The sequence below is a fragment of the Schistocerca piceifrons genome, chromosome 2, assembly GCF_021461385.2.
Source record: "Schistocerca piceifrons isolate TAMUIC-IGC-003096 chromosome 2, iqSchPice1.1, whole genome shotgun sequence".
NCBI classification, from domain to species: domain Eukaryota; kingdom Metazoa; phylum Arthropoda; class Insecta; order Orthoptera; family Acrididae; genus Schistocerca; species Schistocerca piceifrons.
The window spans coordinates 719,181,362-719,193,928 of NC_060139.1; the positions used below are offsets into that span (position 1 = coordinate 719,181,362).

At 39.0% G+C, this 12,567-nt stretch overlaps 1 protein-coding gene across 2 annotated transcripts in view; it reads left to right on the forward strand.

Moving 5' to 3' along the window:
• The window catches only part of LOC124777184 (transcription factor A, mitochondrial), a 103,918-nt gene extending 92,078 nt beyond the window's left edge, over positions 1–11,840 (forward strand). The window contains exons 7-8 of one of the 2 annotated variants that reach the window (XM_047252498.1): positions 7,602–7,621; positions 11,501–11,840. The gene's annotated coding sequence lies outside the window, so the exon portion shown is untranslated. The remainder of the gene's footprint in view (positions 1–7,601; positions 7,622–11,500) is intronic. The other variant, XM_047252497.1, reaches the window with a different exon arrangement.
• The last annotated feature ends 727 nt before the right edge of the window (positions 11,841–12,567 follow it).

Sequence of the window (12,567 nt, forward strand, 5' to 3'; positions counted from 1 at the left end):
TCTACTTAAATGTTACCAAGAAGCCCTGAGTGGAATCAAATAATTATTTAAGTGGTAGCTGAAGCGCTGAGAGATTTATATATACACAAAGAAGACTAAATGTTGCTGAGCTGTTGGACAGAGTCCTTCGTGTGTGTGTGTGTGTGTGTGTGTGTGTGTGTGTGTGTGTGTGTGTGTGTTTTCTTTTATCATCTACCGAGCGAGGTGGCGCAGTGGTTAGCACACTGGACTCGCATTCGGGAGGACGACGGTTCAATCCCGTCTCCGGCCATCCTGATTTAGGTTTTCCGTGATTTCCCTGAATCGTTTCAGGCAAATGCCGGGATGGTTCCTTTGAAAGGGCACGGCCGATTTCCTTCCCAATCCTTCCCTAACCCGAGCTTGCGCTCCGTCTCTAATGACCTCGTTGTCGACGGGACGTTAAACACTAACCACCACCACCACCTTTTATCATCTTTTACTGCTTCTGCATCTTCCTCTTCTTCTTCTTCTTCTTCTGCATGTTAACTGACCCAAATATACTTTTATTCCTGTTATTTGAAATAATAATAATAATAATAAATAAACAATTTCTTTATTTCACATGTTAACTGACCCAAATATACTTTTATTCCTGTTATTTGAAGTAATAATAATAATAGTAATAATAATAAATAAACAATTTCTTTATTTCATAATTTAATTCTATTCTCTTAATAAATTTTTGTGAGATTTTGAACACTGAAACTGTTCATAGACATCAGACAGGTGATGTGAGAATTAAACTGTGTCAGATCCACAGATATAATTGTTAAGAACTGCAAAATAAATATATTATCAGTCTCTTCTTTTAATCCAATAAAATAACTAATTACATTTTTTTCTCCCTTGTGACCTTCAGTGATAATTCAGTGCTGATCAGTTCTCAAAGACTGTTGTGGTTATCTGTTTATAACAGTCTCATAATGCCCAGGTCCCATGGCACATTGGTTGCATAAAACAAATAACAAACTTCACATCAGTACGTTCTTATTTAGCTTCCTGTCATTTTCCAAACTATCGTCACAAAGCAGTCGTGCAACTTTAATTTGTGTCACAGACTTTTATAATAAAGTTATGCAAGTATTTTTTAGAAAGTTATAAAGAAATTTAATTTTTTAAAATCTCTGAATGTGTAATAATAGTTGATCATGTTCATAATTTCTCTTGGTCAATTTGACTATTTTGTGCATAACTTTCCTGCATTTCTTTCTAGTTCATGTCAGGTTTCGTTTTTTGCTATTCCAGAGATTTTATGCTTGGTACTTTGATTTGCCTATTCACAGTCCTAATTCTATTAAGAGTGTACTGCAGTGGATTTATTATTATTATTATTATTCTAACAGGGTGTGTCTAATCTCAGGAGACATCAGTGCAGATTAAAAGCAAAATATGCTCTGATATTTCCTGCAGATAATGCAAAAGCAAACTGTAATGGACTAGGAAGACCAGCTACAAAAAGAGAAAAATTAAAACTAAACCCAGAGAGCAAGGTGATCAGTAGGTACATGAGCAAGAAAGAATTTTAAGATACTGAAAAATAAAGCCAGTAAAAGAAAGAGAAAAAAGTTACGCAACATGAAGAGAATATCATGAATTTTGGAATGAGAAAACCTTTCATACACTTGAATTTTTCCTAAAGCATCATTTTTGCAAACTGTTTTTAGAATCACAACAATTTCTGCAGCATTTTGCCCAAGAAAACAACACATTGTTTGCTTACACCCAACGTTATATTATAAAAGGACAGGGCAAAACATAACCCACTTATTAGAAAAAAGTGTACTAATTGAAATCTGCCGAAGACCTTGCTATTCAGCGAACTATCGAGTAGCCCCTTGTATGTTTCAAATAGATACTTTCATTATGTCTGTCTGTCCTTACCAACAACCAAACAGTTGTGCATACAAATTGGAGCAATCTTTGCTCATTAGGTGGTATTACAGACAGGCTGTTAGATGTTGTGTTTTACCTGTTACTGAGGGGACAGCAAAATAGATAGCTTTTTGTTTTTTGTCAACTCTTGTGAAAACTGCCATTCACATTATACCCGTCTTCTACATTCATTGCATTGGTCTATAACAGTGTCTTTTCACCTCTGTAATCTCTGGTTAATATTGCTGAATACCTAGAAAACTGTTATGAAACAAACAAAACATGAAAAATAAGAATAAAAAAAATCACAATATTAATCTCTTCAGTTGCTCTCATTTTTTCTCCCAGACAAGAATCAAACTCCTAACCCAGGGGCGGGCAAACGTTGCACGTGGCTCATGAGCGCACAGCGCTGCACGCGTGCAGGCGTCGACTGGGGCTGTGGTGACAGCCGGCAGGCTGCGGCAGTATAGTGCCAGGCTAAGCTGCAGACGTTGATGCGAAGCAAGCACTATGTAGTGAACGTTGTATTTCAAGAAACGGAGAAGTGGAGATTTGCTATCTTTTAAAAAGTAATGGGAGAATAATTTTTTCTTTGTTAAAAAACGTGAAAATTCTAAATGTTTAATATGTGGCAGTATTCTCGCTGGTCAACGGAAGTTTAGTATTGAAGGCCATTATAATAAATATCACAAGGACGAGTACAATTTATTGTCGGATTCTGAGCGGATGGGGAATTGACTGAGCTTAAGAAGAGCGATCTGATGATACCAGATGAATCTGTTGTAGTTGGCCGGCTGTAGTGGCCGAGCGGTTCTAGGCACTACAGTCTGGAACCGCGCGGCCGCTATGGTCGCAGGTTCGAATCCTGCCTCGGGCATGGATGTGTGTGATGTCCTTAGGTTAGTTAGGTTTAAGTAGTTCTAAGTTCTAGGGGACTGATGACCACAGCAGTTAAGTCCCATAGTGCTCAGAGCCATTTGAATTTGTCATAGTTGCTGTTGTCACGAGAGATCTGCGACTTTCTCTCGTCATGTCTCTCATCTAACTGATTTAACATTTTATGGAGCACTGTTTTCAAGTTTTCAGGACGACAACAATAATAGCCCAGCGGTATGTGCAAGTTATAAGACTGCGCTTAATATAGCGAGAGCTGGAAAACCATTTGCTGAATTAATAAGTCTCGGTTAAGAGCAAACATCAGTGATGAAAATTTACATAACTGTTTGTGTTTGTCTGTATGTAGAAATTTTGTTCCATATATTAAACATATTGTAAACTCCACCTGTGATAATTAAATAAAACGTATCGTAGGTAATAGGTACTCTTTCAAACCATGATTTCTTTCAAGCACTCCTACTAACCTTATTTATTCACTCAATAAAGCAAGCTAGGAAACAAAACGCATTACAGAGGAACGAGCGGACAGAAGGTATGGTGGGGACGGGAGATAAGCGGGTGGTCAGCTTGCCCCTGTGTGCACGCGGAACACCTGTTAACTGCACGCGTGCAAGTGCACCGCACATGTGCAGGATTCCTGCCCGCCCCTGCCCTAACCTTTTGAATATGAGCCTGTACTTGAACAGTTATGCTGGTTACATGTCCCTTTATCAAAACTGTAGAGCATCACAGGAAATTCAAAATTTTTCTGTTGAATATTTGCAAATAAGGGCCCACCAGGAATATTTGCAAATGAGGGCCCACCAGGATTAACCTACATCACCATATAATGATTTTAAAAAGTAGATCCCTCCACTAAGGACCTCTCCTAAATTTCTCTTAATTACTGTGCTTGCATTCAAGCACCCCAAAAAAAAAAAAAAAAAAAAAAAAAAAAACAACTAAGGCCCCATGCTGGTCACTTTGATGCCCTGTGCCGGCCAGTGTGGTTGAGCGGTTCTAGGCGCTACAGTCTGGAACCGCGCGACCGCTACGGTCGCAAGTTCGAATCCTGCCTCGGGCATGGTTGTGTGTGATGTCCTTAGGTTAGTTAGGTTTAAGTAGTTCTAAGTTCTAGGGGACTGATGACCTCTGAAGTTAAGTCTCATAGTGCTCAGAGCCATTTTTGATGCCCTGTTTGTCCATTTTCAACTCTTTATTTGGCTGTGATAATGCAGAGAAAAACCCATTGTGCAATTTACACTGAGGTAATATCTCATAATATCATGTTGTACCTCATTTTTCCCAGTGTAGTGAAGCAACTCGACATGTCAAGGACGCAACAAGTTGTTCAAAGTCCACTGTACAAATATTGAGCCATACTGCCTCAATAGCTGCCCATAATTGCAAAATTGTAGCCAGTGCAGGATTTTATGCACAAAATCGCCCATGTCGGGCAATTTGGGTGATCAAATCATTCACTCAAATTGTCCAGAACGTTCTTCAAACCAGTTACGAACAATTGTGGCCCAGTGACATGGGACATTGTCATTCATAGAAGTTACATTGATGTTTGGGAACATGAAGTCCATGAATGGCTACAAATGGCCTTCAAGTAGCTGAGCCTAATCATTTCCAGTCAATCATCAGTTCAGTTGGACCAGAGGACCCAGTCTGTTGCAGGACTATTATGGAGCCACCCACACTATTACGGAGCCACTACTACCTTCCACAGTGCCTTGCTCACTACTTGGGACCGTGGCTTTGTGGGGTCTGCACCACATTCGAACCCTACCATTGGCTCTTACCAGCTGCAATTGAGTCATTTGACCTAGCCACAGTTTTCCAGGCATCTAGAGTCCAACAGATATGGTCGTGAGCCCGGGAGAGGCGCTGCAGCCGATGTTATGCTGTTAGCAGAAGTACGCACATCGGTAATCTGCTGCCAAAGTCTATTAACACCAGAGTTTTTCACAGTGTCCTAACGGATCAATTCATCGTGCATCCCAAATCAATTTCTGTGGTTATTTCATGCAGTGTTGCATGGCTGTTAGAACTGACAACTCTACACAAATGCCGCTGCTCTTGGTCATTAAGTGAAGGGCATCGGCCACTGTGTTGTCAGTGGTGAGTGATAATGCCTGAAATTTGGTCTTCTCGGCACAATCGTGACACTGTGGGTCTCAGAATATTGAGTACTCTAATGATTTCCAAAATGGAATATCCCATGTTTCTTGCTCCAATTACTACTCCACATTCAAAGTTTGTTAATTCCTGTCGTGTGGCCATGACCACATTGGAAACCTTTCTGCATGAATCATCTGAGTACAAATGACAGTTCCACCAACGCATTGCCCTTTTATATCTTGTGTACGTGATACTACTAACATCTTTATATGTGCATATCGCTATCCCATGACTTTTGTCACCTCAGTTTGGAGCAGTACTTGTTTTTGCTCTGCTCAAATGTCTAACGAACAGTCACATTTAGTGATTTGGCATTAATATATGCTGCGAGGTGATTAATTATTCTGGGACAGTAGACCATCTGCAAGTGTGTGTTACCTGTAAGTGAAGCTGAGGGTTTCAGATTGTTGATATGAGACTTATTAAACCACATACCTCTGCTGCATAAGAGTATGAAGAAGTACATAATTAATTCATTTACCTCTAAGTCATAACTTACAAATCTCAAATTTACTGTATTTGCGCAGTGGTTAGACACTGGACTCGCATTCGGGAGGACGACGGTTCAATCCCGCGTCCGGCCATCCTGATTTAGGTTTTCCGTGATTTCCCTAAATCACTCCAGGCAAATGCCGGGATGGTTCCTCTGAAAGGGCACGGCCGACTTCCTTCCCCATCCTTCCCTAATCCGATGAGACCTATGACCACGCTGTCTGGTCTCCTTCCCCAAAACAACCAACCAACCTACTGTATTTTCTTTAAATGACAAAATGATTACTGTGCTGAAGTTTAAGGTTCACATATTAATTATGTATGTTGCAGAATCTAGTTATTTTAAGACAAAACTATGTAACAGGCAGAAAAAGTGAAATACACTCTAGAGTTTTCCATTTATCGTTAATTGGTCAATGGAGGTTGTTTCTATTGTCAGTAGAAAGTGTTTCTAGTATGTAAACATGTTGTACTGCAAAATTTTCTTTTCTTAAGTCATTTGTTTGCAGCAGTGCTGAAAACATTTGTTTTTGTTAAATTATGGCCAAATTTCTTGCCCAAAAGTTATAAATCTCCACAATCTGTCATAAAAAAGAAATCAAGTGGTTATATGTGGTTTCTGATTGTTAAAAGTAGTGGTGAGCAGAGGACAATGAAATGAGCAAATAATCACAATACACATATATTTGGCAACCAATGATTTCTCCAGTATGACATAGGGCCAAGTGCAGCCCTGCTCATGCCATTGCACTGTTAATTTCTAAGGCTATGATTATTTTGAAACACTGCAATTGAGGCATAAATTACAAAGTGATAAACTGAAGCAGTAAAAATTCCAGGTTGGAATATCAACAATATTATGAAAATAATGGATTGTTACTCATCATAAAGATGGCATGTTGGATAGCAGATAGGCACAATGAGATGACTGCCACACATTGAGCTTCCTGCCAAGCTTTCTTCAGAAATGAAAAGAAAGCACACACACACACACACACACACACACACACACACACACACACACACACACACACACACACACAAAGTCAAGTACATCTGACACACATGCTTCACAACCTGGCCCATCTGCATTCTTCCTTCCACCATAAGCTTTGCTAAACTGCACAGATAGGAGTTATCCTTACAACACATTCTCTGCTCCTGAAATCTCCCTGGCCCCAACCAAAGGTGACCTACTGTCCCAACACCCTCCACCCAACAGTTTCGACCCCCTCTCCCCTTTCACCTCCTCCCAGTTCACATTCCCCTTCCCCACTCGTGTTCCACTCTCTCCCAATGCCCTGTCCCTCCTGCTTTCCTGTTAAAGTGTGGCACAAACCCCATGAAGCCATGGTCCCAAGTTGTCAACAAGGCATTATTCAAACTAGTGGTAGCTTCATAATGGTGTGGGCTGTGTTTGCATGGAATGGACTGGCTCCTCTGGTATGTTCACCTTCTTGGAGGCCATTTGCAGCCACACCTGAACTTCATGTTGACGAACAATGATGGAATTTTTATGGATGACGATGCACCTTTCACCGAGCCACAATTGTTTGCAACTGGTTTGAAGAACGTTCTGGACAATTCGAGTGAATGGTTTGGTCACCCATATTGCCCAAAGTAAATCCAATTGAACATTTATTGGATATAGTTGAGAATTCAGTTTGTGCACAACATCCTACACCAGCAACACTTCCGCGATTATGGACAGCTTTAGAGGAACACTTCACGATTATGGACAGCTTTAGAAGCAGCATGGCTCAGTATTTCTGCAGGGGACTTCCAAAAACCTTTTGAGTCCATGCCACATTGACTTGCTGCACCACACCCAGCAAAAGCAGGTTCGACTAGATATGAGGAGGTATCCTAAGAATTTTGTCACCTCTATGTGTAAGTAACCTGCTTACAGTACATGGATTAACTGGACTGGGATGTGAGAAGCTGCAATTTGCCTCCACTTAGTGCTTGTAGCAACATATGCAATTTGGTAATGCTAGGAATGCAGCTGGGCATATGTTCTATCAACAGTGTACAATGAAATGATTTTTTTTTTTAAAAAAAAGAAAAAATGCAAAATCCAGAACAATAAAATTATTTGAAAATATGATTATTTCCTATGTGATAATGGTGTATTTTTTGTTCATTACAAGTCTGCCACAAGGATTGTAAGGTAAGCAAGTATTTATACATTTTTTACTTGCAGCTGTGAATGTAAAATGTCCATTTCATATGTAATAATTTCAGCTTAGTATTTAATGAAAATCTGTCATTTTCATATTTAGTTTATTATGGCCCATATGTGTTTATTAGTTTGTATGTTTTCCCGTGGTGTGTGTATGTGTTCACCCTGCAGTGCTCCGAGGATAGCTCAATTCATGCCTCGACAGCTCAGTCAGTAAGAGAATTTTCCACCAAGGTGAAGTTTCATGGTGAGGCCTGATCTGCAACACAGTTATCATGTCAAGAAGTTTCGTAACAGCACACAGTCTGCAGCTTAGTGAAAGTCTCAATCTGAAAATGATTTTTATGTTGTTGCTAAGTCATTTCTGCTTGATATCCTTTATTCTAGGAGTGCTATTCGCACACAAGTATACTGGGCAACTTCTGTGAATTTTGAAAAGTAGTATAAAGATGCTGGCAAAATTGAATCTGTGAGGGCAGATTGTGACTCATGTCTGGATAGCTGAATCAGAGGAACACAGCCTGTGAAGGTGAAGGAAAAGTTCTTGATTTGAGTCCTGGTCCAACATACATTTTTAACCTTCAGAAAGTTTCAAAATAGCATGCATCCCACTCTAGAGTGAAAGATTCATTCTGGGTATTGCAACAGGACAGTAAACGTGCAAGGAGTGTAATATCTTTATAGTCTCTTCCGAAGTGTACTGTTTGCCCATGATAAGTTGACGATTGGCATAGTGGCAGTGCTGGCCCCACTGCTGGTGTTTTGTGCTTAACACGAAATTACAGGCTGCACTCGCGAAGTATTGCCTGCTTAAGTGACACTTCTGTTGGACTGGAAATACTAAATTTGTTGACATATTCATGCTCAAGAGTTTTACCTATAACTTATGAATTATTTATGTATTGAAAACAATGAAAAATGAATGTAGATGAATTATGAATTGAAAGTAAAAAACTTATTTTTGAAATCTGTTTGCACATTTCATTTACTAAATGCAGGCAGCAGTAATGTTTACAAAGTGTAATTAACTGTGCCTGGCATACTGTCAACATGATGTTCACTATAGATCACTGTCATTTATATTTGTTTCAGGATAATCATCGTTTGAACACATGGTATTAATAACAACTTCATCGATGGCCATTACTGTTATTCCATCTTGTGTCCAGTACTCTTGCTCCAGCTGCTGCACATTCCTGCAGTAACCTTGCCAGCCCTATGCAGTATTAAGAAGATTCTGCTATCTTTCATTCGACATGTCACCAGTGACATTGTTCTCCCTGAAATTGTTTTATTTTGGCCTATGCCAATTCTATCGGATTTAGATCCCAGTTGTAAGGTGGTAAATACGTTAATTTTTGGCTTCTGTGTTCAGCAATTCTATCCGTGATGTACACTTTCACAGCTGGTTTGTTTTCCTTTATTGTGGATAACGGTTCGCCTTCCTCATTGAGTTGTTGTTGTTTCTGTGCTCATCTTCCAATCACTCTAACATTGTAATCCTAAAATCATATTTATTAGGCTGTGGTATAAGGCATAATCTATACAATCACAGAATTAGGTGGAATATTACGAACGACCATGTCTGCAACTGCCCCCCCCCCCCCCTCCCATCTCTGTCAGCTAGTTTTGTCAAATTCGAGAAGTTTGCAAGTTAATGCTAACAGTTTCTTCAGTTTCTTGCATGAAACTTCCTGATGAATTCGAACTGCGTACCAGGTCGGGTTCCAAGGTTAGAGTCCTGGCACAGTTTTAATTAGCAAAGAAATTTGTAAGCAGCACATACTCCGCTATTGGGTGAAAACTCATTTATTTTCTTGCATCTTGCTGCAAGTACATGCCAAATTTGTCTTTTCATGGAACTTCTCAAACTTATATAGGTTGTGTGTGTTCAGTGCGAAAATATCATTGTCAAAAAGGAGAATGGCACAAAGACAGATGGGCCGAAACAAATGTACTGTTGGAGTCTCTAAATACTCGTAATTGGTACCACATTCAAGGGACTGTGAAATTAGTTTACCAATCAATTTGTTTCACTGGAAGGTAAAGCAGAATGGAAGTACAGACGTCTTTAAATTATAGCTGATTTTTTTTAATGGTATCATGAACATAAATGCAGAACATTTGTGGTAAAAGTAGTAAATATTGCTTGCAAAAATCAAAGGGTAGTTAAAAGGCAGTCTCTTGGTGAGTTACTGCACTGCCTTTTTGTATCCTGTTATTGAGTACCTGATTATACAATAGACAAGAGATGTTTGACATCTGCATATGACATCATCAAAGTTTTTAATCTAAGTGAAGTCTTCTGATTTTAGTTAATTGAACGGTGTTACCTGGTAACATCAGTATGTGCTCCTTGTATATTTTTTCTGTTTTTTTGCATTTTGTCACAATTTTTTTTTCATAAATAATAACGTAGTAACAGTGGTGACTAATCTGATTTTTAAGAATAACTGCACTTCTGTAACAAGTACTTTCGGTGAGTTCCTGAAATAAGCTTGCCCCAGTAACATTAAGAAGTAAACTTGAGTAAGTTTTTGTTCTAATGTAAACACCTAGCAAGTACTTACAGCAGTTATTTGTTAGTGGACGCTAGCCTTTTGCTATACTTCACATTTAGGGGCAGCTTGACATTGGCAGCACTAAGAGAGAAATGAATATCTTTCAAGTAGCGCCGATTTTCTCCATTTCTGGCAGCACTAGCAAAATTGTCAAGTTGTTACGGCCAGACAGGACTGTGTGTGTGATACAGAACACATGCAATTTAAGAAAATATATGATTTTTAATATATTTATAGTAGGTCTTGTAATGATTCAATAAAGTGTATTAATCTTGTAAAAATTCAAGGATTTCTATATGTTCACTTTATTGTATTTCCATGTGATCCATTGGTATCTACCTTTAACCGGTTTTTAGTTCTGATGATCAACCAAAAACCTCAATCAGAAGTGATGTAACAGAAAGATAAAACAGTTGTCTTTGTATCCTCTGGAAAATGATAACCATCAATTTTGAACATTATGTAGTTAGAACAATGATATTTTCCAAATAATGATATCTTTCTTGTAATCATTCTTAGAGAAATCCTTCTAAATATTGAATTATGTACTAATAATGGAAAATCCAGCTTGCAATAACAATATTATTATGAAAATGATAGATTGCTGCTCATCACCCAGTTGCTGAACATGCTGCCCAACACAACATGCTTCACTTCAGTGACTGTTTCACAGCCTGTGCCATCTGGATCTTTCCTACCAACACCAGCATTTTCTGAAATGCACAGGTGGGAACTCTCCCTCAATATATCCTATGTTCCCATAAGCCCCCGGCCTCAATCTTCACTAGTCCCAATGCTCGACTTACCTATCCCCTTCCTTGGTTCCACTCCAGCAAAACACAGCCTGCTTTTTCACCAATGTACTGACATTCATGTTCCCCTTCTCTAATTTAGCCCCCCCCCTCCCCCCACAAAACCACCTAGCAGACCTACCCTGTCCCCACCACATTTCCACATGCTCCCACCAGCAGCACTACACCATCCCACACCCCACCCTGCTCCCTACTCCATGCCAGAGACCGAGGTTGTGTTTGTGTGTATGTATGTGTGTTGCACTTGTGTGAAAGTATGTATATTTTATACTTCAGAAGAAGACCATTTGGCTGAAAGACAAAATGTATTGCAGTCTTTTCATTGTCTGTCTGCATCTGAATGGCTCCTCTGTATGATGAGTAGCGATCTATCCTTTTCATAATACTTAAATTATTAATAAGTATTTTCATTAGCTGCCTTCAAGTATGAAAGTAATTGTATTTCATTTTTATTTGGAAAGAATTTTCTGTTAAAATAGTACTATTTTTTTCAGTTCTTGAGGATATTGCAGATGGTCTTATTGTAGCACCATGGTTGTTGCTGTGGGAAGCTTTCGAGCATTGGCTGGGGTTGGAGGAGTAAGGACGACTGTCAGAAGAAATCTCTTGAGTCACTTGCTCACGTGCTAAATGAGTTCTGAACATTAGTTGCCTTAGTGAATTACCAATTGGACAGAAATGTTACTGAAGACTAATTTTGAAGAGAGTGTGTATCTTGAATCATCATTGCCCAGAGTATTGTTGAAAGTAGTTTTGTAACATCCATGAGATCTGCACCAGATGTGTTTGATACAGCGTGTTTTTCAAACTGTGTAATAAATTACATTGTATAAATCTCTTGACTTCAACATATTTTCTGTGTTCCAAGCAAATATTTTGAGATATTATATCTAGTTGTGATGAGGAACAGTTCGCATGAGACTAAGTCTTCATTATTGAGTTGACGGAAGAACAGAAACATTCAGGTATCTACACCACCTTAAATTTTGCCATCTAAATGTTATTGAGAAGGACTTCACATTAGTGATGTTATGGAGTTTTAACTCTTGTGATCACATCTTGCTCTCTGTATATATGTAGAGCTGAGTCTTTCTGACGCAAGATACTTTAATCCCATGTATTGTTTATCCCTTATCCCTTCTTCTGTTTGATTTTATGCTTTAGTTTTAGTGGTGTACAATTGGAAAGTAGGAGAAAGATACAGCAACAACTGGTCAGTGAAGACAGATTTTAAGTCACGCCTTGATAGCTTAGTTATAAGCAATTACCTGCAAAAAGCAAGAATATGACCTAGAGCCCTTGCTTAGCATACAGTTTCAGTTGTAAGGGATTTCAGCTCCAGGTGTCTTCAGGCATTCCCCATTCCTTGTACCAGTACTACAATAAAATGCACAACTAACATGTTACACATAGTGGGTTATCAAAACCTTGTCATACTGTGTAGACCAATGTGTTGTCCACAGTGGCACGAGAAACTGTGAAATGTGCCTTATGTTGTCTGTCATCCCTAGTTGTATAATCAAATCTCATTCCAGTAGTTTGCTTCATCTCCATCCATTAT